Source organism: Saccostrea echinata, unplaced genomic scaffold (assembly GCF_033153115.1).
Source record: "Saccostrea echinata isolate AGI-Se365-2 ecotype Australia unplaced genomic scaffold, CSIRO_AGI_Sech_v1 ptg000016l, whole genome shotgun sequence".
NCBI lineage: Eukaryota > Metazoa > Mollusca > Bivalvia > Ostreida > Ostreidae > Saccostrea > Saccostrea echinata.
Window position 1 is genome coordinate 24,514,257 of NW_026889765.1, and position 19,669 is coordinate 24,533,925.

Genomic DNA, 19,669 nt, shown 5'->3' on the forward strand with positions numbered 1-19,669 from the left:
TTGGCTAGTAGATAATAAGTTATCTCTACACCTTGGGAAGACTGAATGTATTTTATTTGGATCAAGAAAGCTTTCAAGTGTCCAAGATTTTCACATTGAGTGTAATGGACATACAATACATTCTATGGAAAAAGTTAAATATTTAGGAGTTTTTGTTGATCAATTTTTGAGTGGTGAATTTATTGTTGAGTCCATTGTACAAAAAGTCAACAACAGGTTGCGTTTTTTATACAGACAAGCTCGTTTTTTGGATATAAGAAGTAAAATGTTATTATGTTCTGCTCTTATACAATGTCATTTAGATTATGCTTGTTGTGCATGGTATGCAGGTTTGTCAAAGAGTTTGAAAAAGAAATTACAAGTATGTCAAAACAAAATGGTAAGATTTATACTGAATTTAACTCCTTTACATTCCATAAACTACAAAGTGCTTATTACATTAAATTATTTAAATATAGAAGACCGGGTAAGACAACTCAGATTAAACCATGTGTATAACATATATCATGGTTGTGCGCCATCCTATCTAAGCGAAAATTTTACTTTAAGGTCAGCTGTGTCTTCACGAAACACTAGAGCATCCACTAATGAAGATTTTTTTATTCCTCATGTGAAAGCATGTCAAGCGGATACTTTTTACTATAATGGCATTAAGGACTGGAATTTTTTACCAGCTTCTATTAAATGTACTAAAGGAAAGATTACTTTTAAGAAACAAGTTAAGAGTTTTATCTTACAAAATGGCATTTTAGAACATGAAAGTGATATGTTTCAGCATTAACTTATAAAACATATTTTATTATTTCATTGATCCTATATGTTGTCATACTTAAATTAAATTTAACGTATAAGCAACGCAGTGCTAAGATTATAGTGCCAAAAATGTTATAGTGCTTTAATGATGAAACATTGTATTTTTATCTTATTTAGGGTAGGACCCCATTGGAAATAAGCTCTCCAGCTTTAATGGGTTATCCTGGTATCAACTAGTCACTATCTAAAATATGGTTTCCTGAATACTTATTCATAAATTATTTAAAATTTATGGATTCCCAAATATTGTCTTTCAAATGATTATGTATATTTATGTGTATTTGTTTTATGTATGATGACATATGATACCAAATAAATGATGATGATATCTCTAAACATTAATTCTAAATAAAGTGAACTTTTAATTGTATTTATTTGATATTGCATTCACACATTGACTAATATTTTGAAAAAAATATGTGATACACATGATATTTATAATGCATTATTATGCATGTAAACTCGCCATTTTACCACCCATTATGCTCAAATATGGAGCCAGCCTTCTTTTATAGACCGCTGTGGTATTTTCAATCTGCATGATGTATGTGAATAGAATTTCTGTTTCTCAATTTTCAGTTTCTTTTGAATTATCACATGTACATGGATGGTCAAACTTCATTCAATGGATGGCTATTCGGCCGGTATTTTTTTTAGTCATAACACATTGACGTCCCCATACCATATACCTGTAACTACATGTATCACATAATAAATAAACTTTATAAATAAATACTTTTAATTTGAAAAAGAAAGTTATTTCAACATAATCAGTGTGTTAATTCTAGCTTTCTTACTTTTATATATGTAAATTTACATAAATTTTATAATACCTATTTAATTATAAAAACTTAATCTTTTATAGGATAGAAACTAATTGTGCGAATACAACCAGAACTGATTATGTCTTGGACAAGTCAAAGGAGTTCCTCCAGTCTTTCAGAGAGATGGCAGTTGATGAAAGAATGGTGGCCACAAAGCGAAAGTGCTCTGGTATTCAGCATTTTGTGATTGATGTCTGATTTGGAATTCAGTTAGCAATATTTCTGGATTTGTATATTTGGGTAAAAAAAACAAACATTTTTAACTGATTGACTAAATGTTTTGCATTAAATATTGCCATAAATTAATTTTTTTTTCAAGATGACAGTTCAAGTCTTTATTGTACCCCTAAAGCACTTGGCAAAGAATTTAAAAATCTTGTGATGAAGTCAGTTACTTTATATTGTCTTGCTGAATTAAACATTGGGGGAAAATTCATGATAATAAAGATGATTTTTTTTTGGTATCAAGAAATGGATTTATTTTTGTTTAACAGAAATATTGTATAGTAGTTACTGTTATGTAATTTTTACATCACTGTTCAGCCAAACCTGTTTGTGATTTTTCATTGAAATTCAGGTTAAATTGAGTTAGGAAAGAAATTTAAAAACCTTTATTAGCCAATCTTACGTTAAATGTATGGGAGTTGTGGGTTTGTCAGTTCAATTTGCTTGTAAATATCCATCATACATTGGAACATACTTGCACTGGTGGAAAGTACTGGGTTTTTTATTTACTTGATCTTATGATTGTGAACTCTTTTTTAAAAAAAATTGGAACAAAAGAAACCCAAATCGCAAATTGTACTTCAAATTTTAGAGAGCTTGAATTTTTTTGTTATACTTGCATTGTCAATTATTGCATTAAAAGACCAAGTCAAATGTTTCTCATCAAACATGGCTATTGAATATCGGTATTCTTCTCACAAATCCTTAGCTTATTTTGCTATCAATAGTCAGGATTTTTTTTTCTCAAGTCATGATTAAAGTATATAGACATCATTTGACCAGACAGTAAGTGCTAAATGACATTATCTTCATTCAGGATATTTCTGGACTCTTGATAATGGAAAACTCATGTAAACAATGATTCATAAGATGCTAGAATTCCATTCTTTAAATAGCTATGGCATCATCCAACTTGAAGATGATGTGTACATCATGTAATCTGGAATCTATATAGCAGAAATAGACTTGCAAATATACTAACAAATAAACCTATCTGCTTGTTTATTATTCTTCAGATACTCCATTTTTTAAGAAATGCTCTTTATTTCTATCAATAATGTAAAAATGTGATTCGAGATCATGTGACCTAAACAATCCTGACTTTTGATAGCATAATAGGCCAAGGGTGTGTGAGAAGAGTAGCAGATCAGATATCCTTGGCTTCCAAAGATGAGCAAATGCATGCCACATAAATAAGATAAATGAAAGGATTGTAATGAAAAAGCCACTTATTTGAAAAAGAGATTTAAAGTTCCATGCATTGTCCATCTTGTGAGGTTTCTTCATACTTATCAAATGACAAAAATTGTTTTAACAAGTGACACAATAAAGCCATGAAATCTGTTAAAAACTAGAAAATGTAAGATAATTCTTGTAAGAAAAGAAAATTGTAAGTATTTTCTTATATTCCAATAGATAAAGAAAAATTGTGGTAGTTTTTGAAAATGATGAAATAAGTACTTAACTGTATAATTTATGAAAATTTGTTGATAACTGGTTGCATTACTTTTTTACCGTATTATTTTAAAAGTATGTGTCACTTATATATATATATATATATATATGTCACTAATACATATTTATGTATGTAAATTACATATACATGTAATCACATCTTACAAATTTTATGTCAGTTCACTTAAGTTATAGATATATTTTTTGAATGGCAACCAAGATATGCAAAATAAAAAAAAGAACAATTCATTTGTGTAATATCTCTGTGGATTTTGTCGTTCACAATTTTGTATGTCAATTATAAGACAATATGTCCATAATAATTGCAGCATTTCAAAATGGATAATGTTCTTGCAATTTAAGGCAGAATTCTGCATTGATATGACCTTGACCCCCTAAGAAAAGAAATGTCAAGGTTAATACTTAAGACAATTATCTGATGTACATGTATGTTCTATACATTATTTTTGCCCCATATCTTACTTACAACACCATGAAAAGCACAAAAGTAGCTTTCCATGAATGAGCGGTAACAAACTTATACAACCGAAAAATTGAAATTTTTGTTGTTGCTTAGCAACCACTTAGAGGTCATTGGACACATATTTGAACATAAGTGGTATATGGATGTTGTAGTTCAGCATGATGCCTTCTAAAGAGTTTATTCAGAACTGTCTATTTCAGCATTCATTGTTGTAAAATTTTAGCTAGAATATTGAAAAGTGTTGGAAAAAACTGATAAAATTCTGCACTTATTTGACCTTTGACCTCTTAAAAATAAGCCTACTGAGGTCAAACTTTAACACAAATATTTACTGTACATCCCTCTTAGTATTATGACCCCATATCTGACTTTAAAAGGTAATGGAATGCATAAATGTGATTTGGATGAGCAAAAAACAAGAAATACTGCCCAAAAAATACAAAATATCCGTTGCATGGCAACCTCTTTAAAATCTTTATTTTGCAGAATTGAAAAAAAAGTTTATGTGATTAATGTAGTTCAGTATAATGCCCTTTTGTGAGTATATTCTAAATTTCCTATTTCAACATACATCATTGTAAATTTTTAGCTTAAAGATTAAAAAGTGTCCAAAAATTCAATAAAATTCTGCATTTATTTGACCTTTGACCTCTATTTCCAGTAGTAAGGTCAGTCGTGAGGTATCTGAATATCTATGGAATATCATCTCTGGAAAATTCCCTACAAAATGGTATGCATTATGCCTAGCTTTCCCTTTGGATAAAAAAGTTAAAAATTAATTTATAATGATATGTCAAAAGGTCTCCAAAGTCGCTTAAAATGCACCGGTAGAGAAAGGGTTAAGAAACAGTTCATATCTATGTATTTAATAGAAGTTAATACATAAAAAAATGAAATTGAAAAAATGTATGATCGTATCATACCTTCATCCTTTATACTAGTGTTCACTTTCTCTTTGAACTATTTCATAGATTCCTCAATGACGTCAGTGAAGCTTTTGTATTCTCGCCTTAAAACTTCTACCTGATATGCTCCTAGAGCAGACGACAGTTGTCCTGTTAGGTTATCCTGTAATATGTCTTTACAGCTTCCGTTCTGTGTCTCTCCGCGTGCAGCATGAAGAAGAAACAAAAGGACTACATGAAACACCATCATCTGAGGGAAAACCATTAAGCTTATTAATGTGATACACTTTTAAATTTAAAATATCTATCTTTTTAAACATACCATCGTCATCATTACATCAATTTAAGGCGTCTTTTTTTTTTTTTTTAAAAGAATAAAAGCATACCTAATCATAAATCTGTCTCAAAAACAGCAATAGTAAACAATCTATTGTTACCCAGCCTATACAGAAGAAGAAAATTTTAACAAAGTTTTCATGAATTTAGCTAAGGGCTAATGCTTGATTCCATAGAACACGTGCAAGATTCTATAAGTTTTCCTAATACATGTAACTGATTTATTTTATAGGGACAACATCTAATTCGCTTTTGAAGTCTATTATGCAAAGCTATAAGAATGAATTTTCTAAGATAAATTCTCTTTATGCTTTAAGAGTGGTATGATTGATCACTTTCACACATCCTACCTTTCACACATCCTACCTTTCAACTGCGTGTTTCAATAACGATATAACAATGCACGATTCACGAACAATGTACATATATATTTACATATTTAAATGTAAACCTTTATTACAAACAGACGTTTGGTTATTTTAAAAATGACGGTGAACATCTGGAATCATCCCACACATTTATCTTGAAAAGTGAGAAACGGAGATGATAGATTTAAATGTAATTGTACACCGACGAGAATTTCCACCATAGTATGATCTGAGAGAATATAAAAAGACGAGTTGGAGGATGACACAGAGCTGGATTCAGTATTTCTTCCATTCTGTTACTCTTTAGATTTGAACATCAACTACAGAACCGTAAAATGCATAAATATAATGCATAGTTCGATAATGTATCGTAGAAAGTATGTAAAAGACATGAGATCATTTTTCTTTTCTTTATATGTGCAACATTTTACATGTATTCACTAATATTTTATTTTGTGTCAATATTTATTTCAAGCAGGTATTTTTCCTATGAATAAGTAAATATTCTTAAAATTTAGTATTTTTTCAAAATAAAATTTTATTTGTCTCAAAACTTAATTTTTTTTATATTGGCGATGAGAGATGACGTTTTTTCTTGTTTGACAATGCAATGGAAGTATATGTACACAAACGAGATTTGTAAATGATACACAAATCTGGATACTGTGATGGACCTAAAATTAGAAAATGCTGGTAAAGGGTCAGATAAAAATAGATTACATTCTCTCCGTCGGCATTAAAAGGAAGTTTCTGGATCTAGATGGTCGAGCGTTTCCTGTACGCGATGTTCCTGTACTGCTAGGAGCTAGGGGACAGATTCCTTAGAGGTCGAGACATCAATTCCGGCTTGGATGGATGTGAGGATGCTTATAAAGTGACTCTCTATCTCTCTCTCTCTCTCTCTATATATATATATATATGTATATGTATATATATATAAAGCAAGAATTGCGATATTTAGATATGAATTATTTAATATTTGTTGACGAAATATGTGGAGTGTAAAAAATGGTATAACAATTAGTATGAAAAACGATCTCAGTAAATCTTTTCATCTTGTTGAAAATAATTTTATTTCCGCTTACAACATGTAAAAGCAAGAATGCACGCAAATAAAAAAAAATCAAATTTTATATAACCTCCAATCAATAAATGATTATTGTAAAAGAATATTCATCATTTGATTGCAATATAAGGATAATACAATATGATATTATTTAACAGTACCAAAAACTTTTTTGACAGTTTATGTATTCTCTTGTGAAAAATTAACCGTCATATCTTAAAAATTGTGAACTTTGACCTTTTCCTTCAGTTACATGTAGAAAAGAATACACAAACCAAGAGTGTCACAAACTAACAATATGGTTTACAAGTTCATTTATTACTTATTTTGGCAAGGTCATCAACATGTTAAAATACAGAGATACATGTTTATTTTAATCCATTTATGTAATATACTGAGTATTCTTGCAAATAGTTTACCTTGTTCTTTTTTGCACCCTTAAATGCCTTATGTGATATAAAGCAAAAATGCAGCAATTACAGGAATTCACATTTATCATGTATATTCCTACTCAACTTTCTGCACTGTTTTTATCCTCTAGTAATATAGAACACACTGAAATGCTGATAGGTGATTTCACATAATTTGTATATTTCACATCAATTGTTGCCGTATATTGTTTATTCTAGTTTTAATAGCTTTCTCTATGAACTCATTTGGTCTTAGCCTAAGTGACTCTTGATAAGAGTCTAACGCCCCGTGTACGTCTCCCACAGTTTGCTGACAGATCCCAAGTATATACCAGGATGTGGCTCTGTGACATAATGGTACATACATCCCATTGTCATAAAGTAGCAAAGTTTGAAGGTCTTCCAATGACCGGAGATATTGAAATTTGTTACCAAGTCTATAGTTCGATAACACTGATAGCATATCTACTAACAGAAATGGAGGAAAAAATAAAGCATCTTTACTCCTTATTTTTTCCTCTCCTTGATTTAACGACAATTCTTCAATATAGTGTACCCTATAATAAACCTTGATATTCGCTACCCAATGATTTTTCATTTTTCTAGACAAAGACAAGTTTTTGGTATATTTACTGTAGTTTTGTCTGTCTACAGTATCTTGATACAAAATATTCTGCTTTGATAGTCTTCCTTTGGTCATATTAATTACACGAAGTGCTTCAAGATATCGTCTTGTTCTGTAGTAATACATTGCTAAATACAGTGAATGTGAGATGCTTCCTATACGTGTTGACAATTTCAACATGTTGCAAAGTTTTCTGTCTAAAAAGTAAACATGTTTATGGTTGGAATTTGAATTATTGTTTACAATCATGAAGGCCGCAAGAACAAGAAAATCAGCTGTGTAGTACTGTAATGTTAAAGATTGGTATGACGACAGTGACGAAAATATCAATACGTGTAAAGAATTTAAATATAAAAAGCAATCTCTCAAACTAGTAGCGGAAAGGCGGTGTAATTCAGATAAAATACATGTATCTGCACATACACATTGAATACTGGAACAAAGTTTTTCAGTAGAGGGAATCACTAATGACGGACTACTGAGGGCTGACTCAAGGATTGCCCTGAGTGTTGGGCTATGTAGGAGACAGGCTACGCCTATTCTGTAATACCGATTTAATTGTTCTAACAGGGATTCGCGTGCTACTCCGACAATCTTGTATAAAAACATATTGTTCTGTGGAATAAAAAAATTCGCGAATTTACCACGATACACACAGAGAATGAGATACTTAAAACACATCCAAAAGCATTCCAGTAGATTGTTAGGACACCAGCTTAAATGTCCAACTTGTATTAACCAGAATACTGTAGTCTTCAAGAAGTAAGAACACAATAATGGTTCTTCCACATTATTATTGATTACTTCCTTGAGAAATATTTTAAGGAGTCCATAGCATATAAGTTGGGTATGATTCATAGTATAGGCTAGTTTTAGTTCCGCAAGGGAAAAGGATAATCTCCACTCTAATCCATTTTCAGTAGTATTATATTTACTTCCAATAGGCACACAATGAAAACCATTATTCAAAATGTTTTTTAGCACGCTAACAGGGGGCCACTTGTGCCTAAGACATCTTTCCATCCAGTTTCTTGTAATACCTGGCCAAAAATTGCAGGTAAAACAAACTGCTCTATCAATCGAAATACCAGAACTTTTCAGGCAACCAGTGGAACAAGGGCCATGAACAGTAACGTTTTGGTAAACTATACCATCAGAAAATTGTTTAAGAAAACACTCTCTCCATAAATGACTTGATATATAAAATCTGTTATGGAATGGATTGATTGACACCATTAAAAAACTATCAGACGGCTCTGTTAGAAGCTGTAGTCTAACAAATCCTGGTGGTGTATCAGTGTCATCCATGAGAACAATGTCATGTTGAGGAGAACTATAAACCCGAATCTGAGATATATTGTTTATAACTTTATAACCACAATACCACATCAAATAATCTTGGTCAGATGTCTTAAACCTGAATCCCTCCCTCTGACTACCGCTAAGCATTCTTCTTCCCTCACATTTGTGTTTACCAGTATGTATAGTTTGCTCTAACATGTCCTCCATATCCTTCACATCCCTTCTGATGGTAACAACTGTCGGTGTTCCTATCTCACGACACATACCAACATACAAGATCTCTGATAGGCGAGGAATTTGGTCCATTCTCTAAATTATGCATCAGAGATTAATAATATCAATAAAAAGAGGAAAACGTAACAGATAGGTAAAGAACAGTCAATGATTTATTTTTATTTTTTTCACAGTGAAATAAAGATAACAAACAGTATCCATCTCGAAAGTCCAATGAAACGATACAAATTCGGAGCATAGCAAACACGAACCTCAAAATTTAGAGGTGGGATCAGGTACCATGGAGGAGTTAGCATCCCCTCCTGACCGATCACACCCATTATAAACTAAGTATACATTTTCCCAAAAAATCTCAATAATTTATTTTAATTAGAAAGGAAATGGATTACCTGATATTATATAAAATAAATGAGTAACTTATAAAAATATTATGTAAAAAGTATTTTCTTTCAATGTTCAACAGGGTAAGTAAATGAATATGTATATATTCTTGTCAGAATAAATAGCATTTTAAAGATTTTTCTTTTTTATGTGATTTTTCTAAACGTTTCAACATTTTAGCAAAACTTCCTGGCAAACTTCATTTCATTGATGATTGAATAGATATTAAACATTCAGAAATGTGTTAAAAGTCGGTACTTAGTTTAGCTCAAATGGTTTGATTGATTGTTTGCTGTTTAACGTCCCTCTCGAGATTTTTTCACTCATATGGAGACGCCACCTCTTGCGGGTGGAGAGCTACAAATTTTTGACCTATAATCGGTACTCAGGACCATTGAGCAGTGAGGGATCTATTTTGTGCCAGCACCTACTGCGACACGGGGCCTCGGTTTATACAGTCTCATCCGAAAGACCGGTCTCCACGTCCCCAGAGCTCAATGGAATAGTATATAGTATCGTTATTAATTTGCTATCAAATATATTGCATTGTAAAAAATGCAATAAGATTTTTAGAAAGCACAGTTGCCCGCGTTGTTCCGCGGTGGTATAGAGGTTCCTTTAGAGTCTCGGAGGAAGGGATTGTTCCTCAAGTCGCGGGGTTCGAATACCATTGCGGTACGTGGAGACCGGCCAATCGGATGAGACCGTATAAACCGATCTCCCATGTCGTAAAGCGTCAGGCACAAAAACGATCCCTCGCTGCTCGAGGACCATGAGTGCCGATTACAGTTCTAAATGTGCACCCCCCCCCCCCTCCCAAGTGTGGCTTCTCAATATGAGTGAAATATTTTCTAAGGAACTTTAAAAAAAAAGCAAAGAAACAACAAAAAAATATATAATATTTTTTAAATTTAAAATATCGTTTTATAACATTAAAAAAATGTTGCATCTCCTGTCCAAATATATTGAAATACTTACTATAGTCTTGTTTTATTTAGACATTTATTGTATTTGATAATTGGAAGTCGATTTAAAAAATGCGTATGAAAGCTAACATTTGTAAATATTCATCTTTGAATTAAAATCTGTAATTAGGTTATCACTTTTGAAACCTTGATTAATAATCATAAAATATTTATCCTTTTACAATGCAATGTATTTAATACACGACATGTGATTTAGCGTTAAACAAATAGCAATAAGCGTTTTGATGGCTTTCTGCAATTTGCCTCTTGCTTCTGATAACTTATATTCATTGCTACTCTTTATTCTTTTAAAAAATCTACTTGGAACCTTGTATTTATGTTTAGAGCAATGGTTATGACAGCTCTTTGATAATTTATCTTAAAGGAAATGTGTGACAGCTTACTAGTATTTCATAAGATTTCAGATCATTACTTACAGAATAGAAATATTTCAATCATATGCATAGTCTCACTGTGTTGACAATGCTAAAATTACTGTGAAATATATGACTGGAAGAAAATGTTAATTCAAAACAAATAACAATATGTGAACAATAATCGTTTAGATTTATTTCAAATTATTCCTTTTCATTTTTAAAGCAAATCTTGAGAAAATCACAATATTCTGATGCCTAACTATGAAATATACACAGTCTCACAAAGGTAAGCACTAATAATTGTAATTTTCATCATCAATTACAGTTTAAAAATGTATTTTTAACAACCACAGAAAAATCGTTGTATATGCGAAGAACACCTCAAAGTCAAAAATTCATGTTGGGCAGCTTAATTCAATAAAATCTTAACTAATAATAATAATAATAATAATAAAGTGTTAAAGATTTAACTTAACTTATTTTAAATTTTATTACAGTTTGCTGTCATTAAAGTTATAAATCCCCTTGCTGTAGTTAAAAATATATTGTATAATTTATTTATTTGAAATGATACAGCTGCATAATTTTTTAAATACCATATTCAGTAAGGTTACATTAAGAATACACTGGTAAACGTCTTAACTCAAGGAAGCTGTGTAATCTTTCAAAAGACATCTGGTAACTGAAAATTTTATAATATGTTAAATATTAATACTCCTTTTGAAAACTGTGCTTAGACAGACACTCAAGATATTCTCGAGGAGAGTAAGAAAATCTGAAATGGTATAGAGGAAAAGGGCTCTTTAGAAATTGTCCAATCATATCATTTCAGCGAGATTTTTATTTATATGGTATTTATTTATGTCCAAAAAAGATATTCTGGAGATTTAAAAAAACTTCATTTTAATATTTAAAAAATATTTAGACATTCTGTCTGCATCAAATAATTATATAGAATTTTAGCTGCATTATTAATATTCGGGGGGGGGGGGTGTTCATCAGAACGTGTAACATATTAAATATTTTATTTTTATATTATCACCTAGCATGATTTAATTCATAACCTGTCATTTTTTACAAATTAAATTTTGTCCATGTACTGATGTTATCAAACACATGCTTTACATATTTCAGATAGATGTATCATTCTGGTTTATAATTTTCTCTTCGTAATTTTAAAAGAAGATTGTGGCTTAACGAGAAGCAAATATCCTTTAAAAAAGAATTTGATAAAAGTTGACTGGAATTTTCGGGAATGAATTTGTTTCGATTATATATGAAATCTTATATTATATATTCTCTTATATATTTTATTGGCTAATTGCCTAAGAAAATCGTTTCACGACTTTCCCACTAGATACTTGCAATACATCCAACTCAAGTCCCTCCCTCTCTCTCTCTCTCTCTCTCTCTCTCTCTCTCTCTCTCTTGAGATTGCATTTTTCTTCAGGTGTAAAGAAAAAAAAAGAAATTTTTAATTTAGTGATAAAAATCCTACTTATTTTTTCTACTAAGAATTTTATCAATACCTAATAAGAAAAATTAATGAGAAATAAGCTTACGGTATATACTTGCCTACAAGCCGGTACGCCTATAAGTCGGTTGTATTTTTTGAGGTTATTTTGGAGGGATTTGCCCTTGACCCGCTTATAAGTCGGTACAATTTTTTGCCAGAATCGGCTGAAATTTCAAATCAATACACTGATGATCTATCCTGGTTTCAATTAATATTTTTAGAAATGATGCCGATATTTAAAATGCAATAAAAAACTTCAACTGAAAATAAAATAATAATAATAATAAAAAAGTTTAGAGTTCACTTACCTTATTTTTAGTTTTATCACATTTTGTTGTCATTAAAGTTGAAATTCCCTGGCTGGAGTTTAAAATTATATTGTATATTAATTTAGTTTAAATATTATACATCATTTGTGAAATGCCCTATTCAGCAAGGTTACATTAAGAATATACTAGTTACCGTCTTAACTCAAGGAAGCTGTGTTATCTTTGAAAGAACATCTGGTAACTGAAAAAAATATTATGAGTTAAATATTAATACTCCTACTTTGTAAACTGTGCTTAGACAGACACTGAAGATGTCCAATAGGAGAGTAAGACAATTTGAAATGTTTTGGCGGAAAATGATTCTTTTCAAATTGTCCAATTATATCATGTCAGCGATATTTTTATTTATGTCCAAAAAAAGTATTCTGGAGATTAAAAAAACCTTTATTTTAATATCAAAAAATGTTAAGACATTCTGTCTGCATCAAATAATTATTTAGATTTTTAGATACATAAAGGGGGTAATTCATCAGAACATGTAACATATTAAGCATCATTCATTTTTTGATCAACTGTCATGATTAAATTCATAACATTTTATTTTTTCAATTCAAATTTTGTCCATGTACTGATGTTATCAAAATCATGCTTTACATATTTCATATACGTGTATCATCCTGGTTTATAATTTTCTCATCGTGATTCTGAAAAAAAGATTGTAGCTTAGTGAGGAGCAAATACCTCTTAAAAAAGAATTTGATAAAAGTTGAAGTAAATTTTGGGGAATGAATTTGTTGCGATTACGTATTATATATTCTATTATAAATTATATTCTCATATACATGCATATGTAATTGGCTAACTGCCTGAAAAATAACCGTTTCACTTCTTTCCCACTAGATACTCACAATATATCCAACACAAATCTCTCTCTCTCTCTCTCTCTCTCTCTCTCTCTCTCTCGATTGCATTTTTCTTCACGTGTCAAGAAACAGAAGAAAATTTTAATTTAGTGATAAAAATCCTACTTATTTTTTTTCTACTAAGAATTCTATTAATACGTAATAGGAAAAATTAATGAGAAAAAACTTTTGTGGTGTCTGTAGTTAACGATATCGGTTGGTAAATAATGCATTTTAATATGAATATATAGCTATGGTCAGCCATTGAAATCAATAGAACCGATCACGCGATCTTATGTCAGCCCCCTAGAATTTGTTGTTAACTTGCTGGTGGACGATGCACTGCTGTTTTTAAAATCAAATTATCTGTTTCTTTCCATTCTTCCTTCTTCTGTACTTAGAGTATGATGGTGTATGCTGCAGACTGCATGATAAGCTTTAATATCCTGTGAAAGTTATTACTGTATAAAATTTTCTAAGCATGTCATTCATATACGCAATAAACAACATTTTAAAATTCACCTTAATCAAAAGCATAATTTAGTGTAACATTAATTCTACTTTTTCCTTTCTAAATGAGCGAGATCAGCTAATTCCCTAATCTCTAATCAGAGGACACGCCTCTGTTAATGCCATGTATCACGTACATGCACTTTGTGAATTGTTGGCGTAGAGATTTCAGCAAAATACACTGAAATGCAAAAGAAACGCAACAAGCAGTTATCTACAAATTTTTAAATTTTTTATCTAATGATTTTCAAAAATGAATATACTAAGTTTATACTTGATTTGAAAGCATCACAGATTTGATAAAAGTGTTATATGATTATCTTTTAACTTTAGAAAGTAACACATGACTGTTAAAACACCCCCACCCCGGCCATCTAATTACAGCGTGCAAGACTGCTATGCACAACAGTTGCAGCTTGATTTCTACGATGCAATAGGTTCATCAATCTCGAGACCTAAGCGAAAAAAATATCCTTTGCTATTTTTAAATGCCTGTTTTTCAGATGATGAGGTCGAATTTTCTCTAGCCAAGTGAAGTGTAGTAACCCTGGGACTTCCGGTCCAATGTCACTCACGCTAATGATACGTAAGAGCCTGTTAAGGCGTGATGTGGGTCATATTTGCATCTGCAACTCTCCATCACCTTTATTTTGAGATTGTCCAGCTAGAGCAAAGGAAATGCGTACTTACATCATATTCAGGAAGCCTTGGCATCGCTTACGGAAAAGAAAGGGGAATTTAATTTTTGCATTGTTGTATTACTTATGATGAACAGATACAAATCCTTAAAACCCCACTTTTTTGCCAAATGTTTTCTTAAACATGCAATTTTTTATTTCTGTTAAGCAGACTCAAACCTAACTTCCGGTAATTGTATGAAAATCATTCAACCGTTAATTTAACGATATTTACAAAGTTGAAGATGTCCTTACATTTTAGATACAAAATTGTATCTTATATGTAATATTTTCCCCTAAAATATGATTTTGCGTTTCTTTTCCGTTTCAGTATACTTCCCCAAAATATATACCCAATATGTTGATGGGTTTTTTTTTGGTATATTTTCAAGATGAAGTAGTGTATGAAGTTTATTTCTTAAGCAAAATTTATGTTTATTTCGCAGTATTGCATCTGTTATTTCGGTATTTTATATCCAAATAATAACATTGTTAAATTATAATATATTATGTCGACTGAGGTACTGAGGTATGTATATGACAAATTGATTAAATACTGGATCCCAAACCTGTTTACAGAGGTTAAATCTAATTGAACGTTTTCTTGCACATTCTGTAATCAAGCGTAATCTTAAAAAGCTTTTTAATGACTCCAAAGTACCAGTTCCTTTTACCGTGCAATTTTGGTTATTGAAAGATTCGATCATATTTTTTTTAGAGATTTTTTTTTCAAGACCTTGTCAGTTGTATCATTTTTCTGGATATGATATTTGCTTATTTCTTGTTTCGTGTCATATGTATGAAAACTACGTTTATATACTTGAAAATACTATCGTTCAGTTGAGTTCAGTTCATTCTCTCAAAACCATGTAAAAAAAAAATCCTATAATGCTTCAGCTTTAAGACAGAAACAAGTAAAAACACGGAGACATTCAGGAATGATGCAAGTTTATTGTTTAAAGTTGTCCGAAGCAAGGTATGTGTCCGATGCATGGTTAACTCACCCTACTAAATGGAGTGTGGGTTTGAATTGCAGGCGAAATTAATGTTTCCGGTGGTGTTTCTACTAAAGTGTTATTGACTAAGTTATTGGAGTAAAGTTTTTCTTGGCTTTATATTTATGCAACATTGACCCTACCATGTAAAAGACAGAGCAAATCGAGGAAAAAAGAATAAGACACAAATTTAAATAAGGTTTGAATTATAACGAGTTTTTTTAAATAATTGATTAAAGCGTCACTTTCATTTATAAAAAAAAAAATCTTTTCTTGGTTTTGTCAATTCTTTTAAAGATTGAACTCTTATATTTGTAAGTCGTAAGAAAATACGATCACAAGCAAATTGTATCCCTTGCATTGAACTGCTTTTCAGCCGATGAAAAAAAAATATTTCACTTCATGCATTTTCTACCAATTACTAAGGTGGTGCATACTCCGACGACTGTAAAATACTTCAACTGAGTATATAAAGGAAGACGGTAAAACCTGGCTAAATTTTTGACTTTCCTGAAAGTCTGAAATGTCATCTCATTGGGTTAAATAGTGTCATAGAATAAAAAGTGGATATAAAAAAAATTTCGCTATTAAGCTCTGTTCAAAATTTACTTTTTACTTTAAAAAATAAATTGCATTTATCACCATATTGTGATAAATGATTTTAATACCAGTGCAAGAGCGATAACTTGTGCGTTTTTGGTAGTGGTTAAACATTATTGAGCTATGAGTTTTAAATAGATGACGCAATATAATCAAGCACCTTATGACCCCGATTTTCATAATCTACCGCTAGAAGGGCAGACATGTTGCAAAATTTCACCCACCCACCCTTCCCTAAAATATGTACAGATTTTTGCTGCTTTCTCTTCTGTAATTTCAGTGACAGAAGCCTATTCTTACATGGAAAGAGATGTGTATTTGGAACACCCTAGCGGATGGAATCATTAGCAAAGAAAGGAAGTGGTCATTATGTATATGGTGGGACGATTTGGGTGTTTATTGGGCATTTTCTGTTGACGTAAATGTAAAGGATTCAATCCTGATTCTTAATGGACATTTCTAAGGTGTGAAACATAATTGGTACTTCATTGACATTGGTGATTATTGATGATTATGTGTTTACGTACAGTGTTACTGTACAGTGTTACTTTTACTAAGTATCGCAAGCAAGTATATCTTGTAAACATATATCGAAATTTTCTAGATTTGGGATTATGGTAAAGTTTCTTAAAGGTGCTTAGACACAGATTTGAAGTTAATATTTTCTCAAATTTTCTGTAAAATTTCATGACTTATATGTTGCTATAGCATTTCATACTAAAATATAATAAAAATCCTATTTCATCTCGTAGTTATTGAAACTTCAAATATCTGAACGCGTTTGATTGACACGTCCTTGCACTTTCACAAATTTTAATTTTATTCTTAATACTTAAGAAAAGTGGCAATTTTGTTGTGTATTAATGAAAAATATAAAAACTATAATCCAGAAAATTCAGAGTAGAAATGTTCGAAAGCAAAACCCACTCACAGTATTGTCAGTCCGTGCTCAGTGGTGTGTGCAGACTTTAACAATTGAACACACCCGGTGAATCGTAAACATTAACAATAACAGAGCTCGTGCCCTGTTTACAAAAACAGTGTACGTTTCACGGGTGTATTCAATTTGTTAAACTCTGTGCACAACACTGAGCACGGGCTGACGATATTAGTGAGGGGATTTGCTTTCGCACATTTCTACTCTGAATTTTCTGGATTATAGATGAAATGTTTTTTATTTATACACAACAAAATCGCTTCTTTTCTTAAATGTTAGGGATAAAGATAAAATTTGTGAAAGTGCAAGGATGTGTAAATCAAACGCGTGCAGGAATTCATAGTTCCAATAATTACCAGATAAAATAAATTTTTAATAATATTTTCGCGTGAAATGCTATTGCAATATATAAGTCGTGATATTATACAGAAAATTTGAGAAAATATTAACTTCAAATCTGTGTCTAAGCACCTTTAAGTAACAATCTGGGATGGGGGCGGCGGAATTCGAGGATTGCCACGAATGAGGAATTCTCTCATGTCTGGCTCAAAACTCTGGGTAATCTATCCTCAGTACTGGGGAGGATTAATTTGGGGTTACCTCAGCGGTACCTGAGAGACCAGCTTGATCTTTGTGGGTACCAAAGGCAAGTTTTGGGGCCTACCCCTGGGGGTATGATCCCCAGGTTGTTGTTGTATTCCAAGGGAGGCAGGTATAGAGTTAGGGCCCGAGTCAGAACTAGAATTCATTCATTTGATGTGGCACTCACTCTTGTTGGTACCAAGAGGTCTGTTCCCACCACAGTCACCTGTGGGGGCGCTATCGCGTCAAGGATCTAGGGAGGTCATCCCGGTAGGCAGGTAGTGATTTCCTGGGTTCCGCCGGGGTATTTACATCTATGTATAAATAGATTCTGACAAATAGCTGCCACAAAATGTAATCATTGTTTCACAATAAATGTGATTAAAATATTTGCTACTATTCATTGCATCTGGGATTAATTCTAAGTAAGTGTTTTTGAAGGAACAAAGGTTTCACATTGGTATTAATGGTCTACCTCACATCTGTATATAATATTTTGTTTAATAATAAAAAAAAATTTTACTGTGAAAAAATTACTTGATCTGCCTCTTACTTCACATAAAATACGTCAAATTTTACCGTGATGACGTCATGTTGACAAGTGCATTGTAATCAGTGACTTGTTTATACATGTACATATACCTTGCTATGTGGGGCTTAACAAGCGACAAAAAAGAATGCAGTGGTAAGATTTGACGTAGTTCATTACTCTTACACAGTTTAAAAAAGGTGGATTATTTCATTTTCTGGTATTGTGAAGCATCACTATTTTTTGGTCACCTGAGTCACTCAGGTGACCTATTGCTATCTGTTTTCGTCCGTTGTCGTGCGTCGTCCGTCGTGCGTTGTCCGTCGTGTGTTAACATTTGAACATTTTCAGCTTCTTCTCTGCAACCGCTGAACCAATTTCAGCCAATTTTAGCATATGGCATCCTTGTGTAAAGGGAAACAAACTTTGTGAATTTCATGGTCCCTGCCCCCCTGGGGCCTGAGGGATGGGGCTAAAACCACCAAAATTAATACAATCTTTAAAAATCTTTTTCATTACTCCTGGACATCAAGCAGCCAAACTGTTGGCATAATTGTAATAAGCATTGAGCCCTCTACCAAAATTGTGAAACTGATGGCCCCAGGTCCAGGGGTTCTGGTGCTAGAGCGGGGCTATATAGATCATATAGTGAAAGTGCATTATTTCTTTGAACATCTTTTCTCTACTCCTGGGTATCATTGAAACAAATTGAATACATAGTTATGATAAGCAAGAGTGACTCTACCAAAATTGTGAAATTCATAGCCCCAGGGTCAGGGGTTCTGGTGCTAGGGTGGGGGTATATAGATCATATAGTGAAAGTGCATTATTTCTTTGAACATCTTCTTCTCTACTCCTGGGTATAATTTAAACAAATTAAATACATAGTTCTGATAAGCAAGAGTGGCTCTACCAAAATTGTGACATTGATGGACCTAAGGTCAGGGGTTCTGGTGCTAAGGCGGGGCCATAAAGACCATATAATGAAGGTGCATTATTTCTTTGAAAATCTTCTTCTCTACTCCTGGGTATCATTGAAACAAATTGAATACATAGTTATGATAAGCATGAGTGACTCTACCAAAATTTTGAAATTCATAGCCCCAGGGTCAGGGGTTCTGGTGTTAGGGCGGGGCTATATAGATCCTATAGTAAGGTGAATTATTTCTTTGAAAATCTTCTTCTCTGCCCCTGGGTATTATTTAAACAAACTAAGTACATTGTTATGATACGCAAGGATTCCTCTTCCAAAATTGTGAATTGCAATGTTTCAGGGTCAAGGGTTCTGGTGAAAAGGTCGGGGGGCTCTATGGATTAGATAGTGAAAAAGCAAAATTTCTTTGAAAATATTCTTTTCTGCTTCTAGTATAAAAGCAAAGAAG

General features: G+C 32.0%; 2 protein-coding genes and 1 pseudogene across 2 annotated transcripts in view; 1 reads left to right on the forward strand and 2 right to left on the reverse strand.

Moving 5' to 3' along the window:
- LOC133188587 (uncharacterized) overlaps positions 1–4,953 on the reverse strand; it is a 39,003-nt pseudogene extending 34,050 nt beyond the window's left edge.
- LOC133188585 (3'-5' exoribonuclease 1-like) overlaps positions 1–19,669 on the forward strand; it is a 291,755-nt gene that overhangs the window by 159,217 nt on the left and 112,869 nt on the right. The gene's annotated exons all lie outside the window — the stretch shown is intronic.
- The window catches only part of LOC133188582 (uncharacterized), a 294,465-nt gene that overhangs the window by 121,879 nt on the left and 152,917 nt on the right, over positions 1–19,669 (reverse strand). The gene's annotated exons all lie outside the window — the stretch shown is intronic.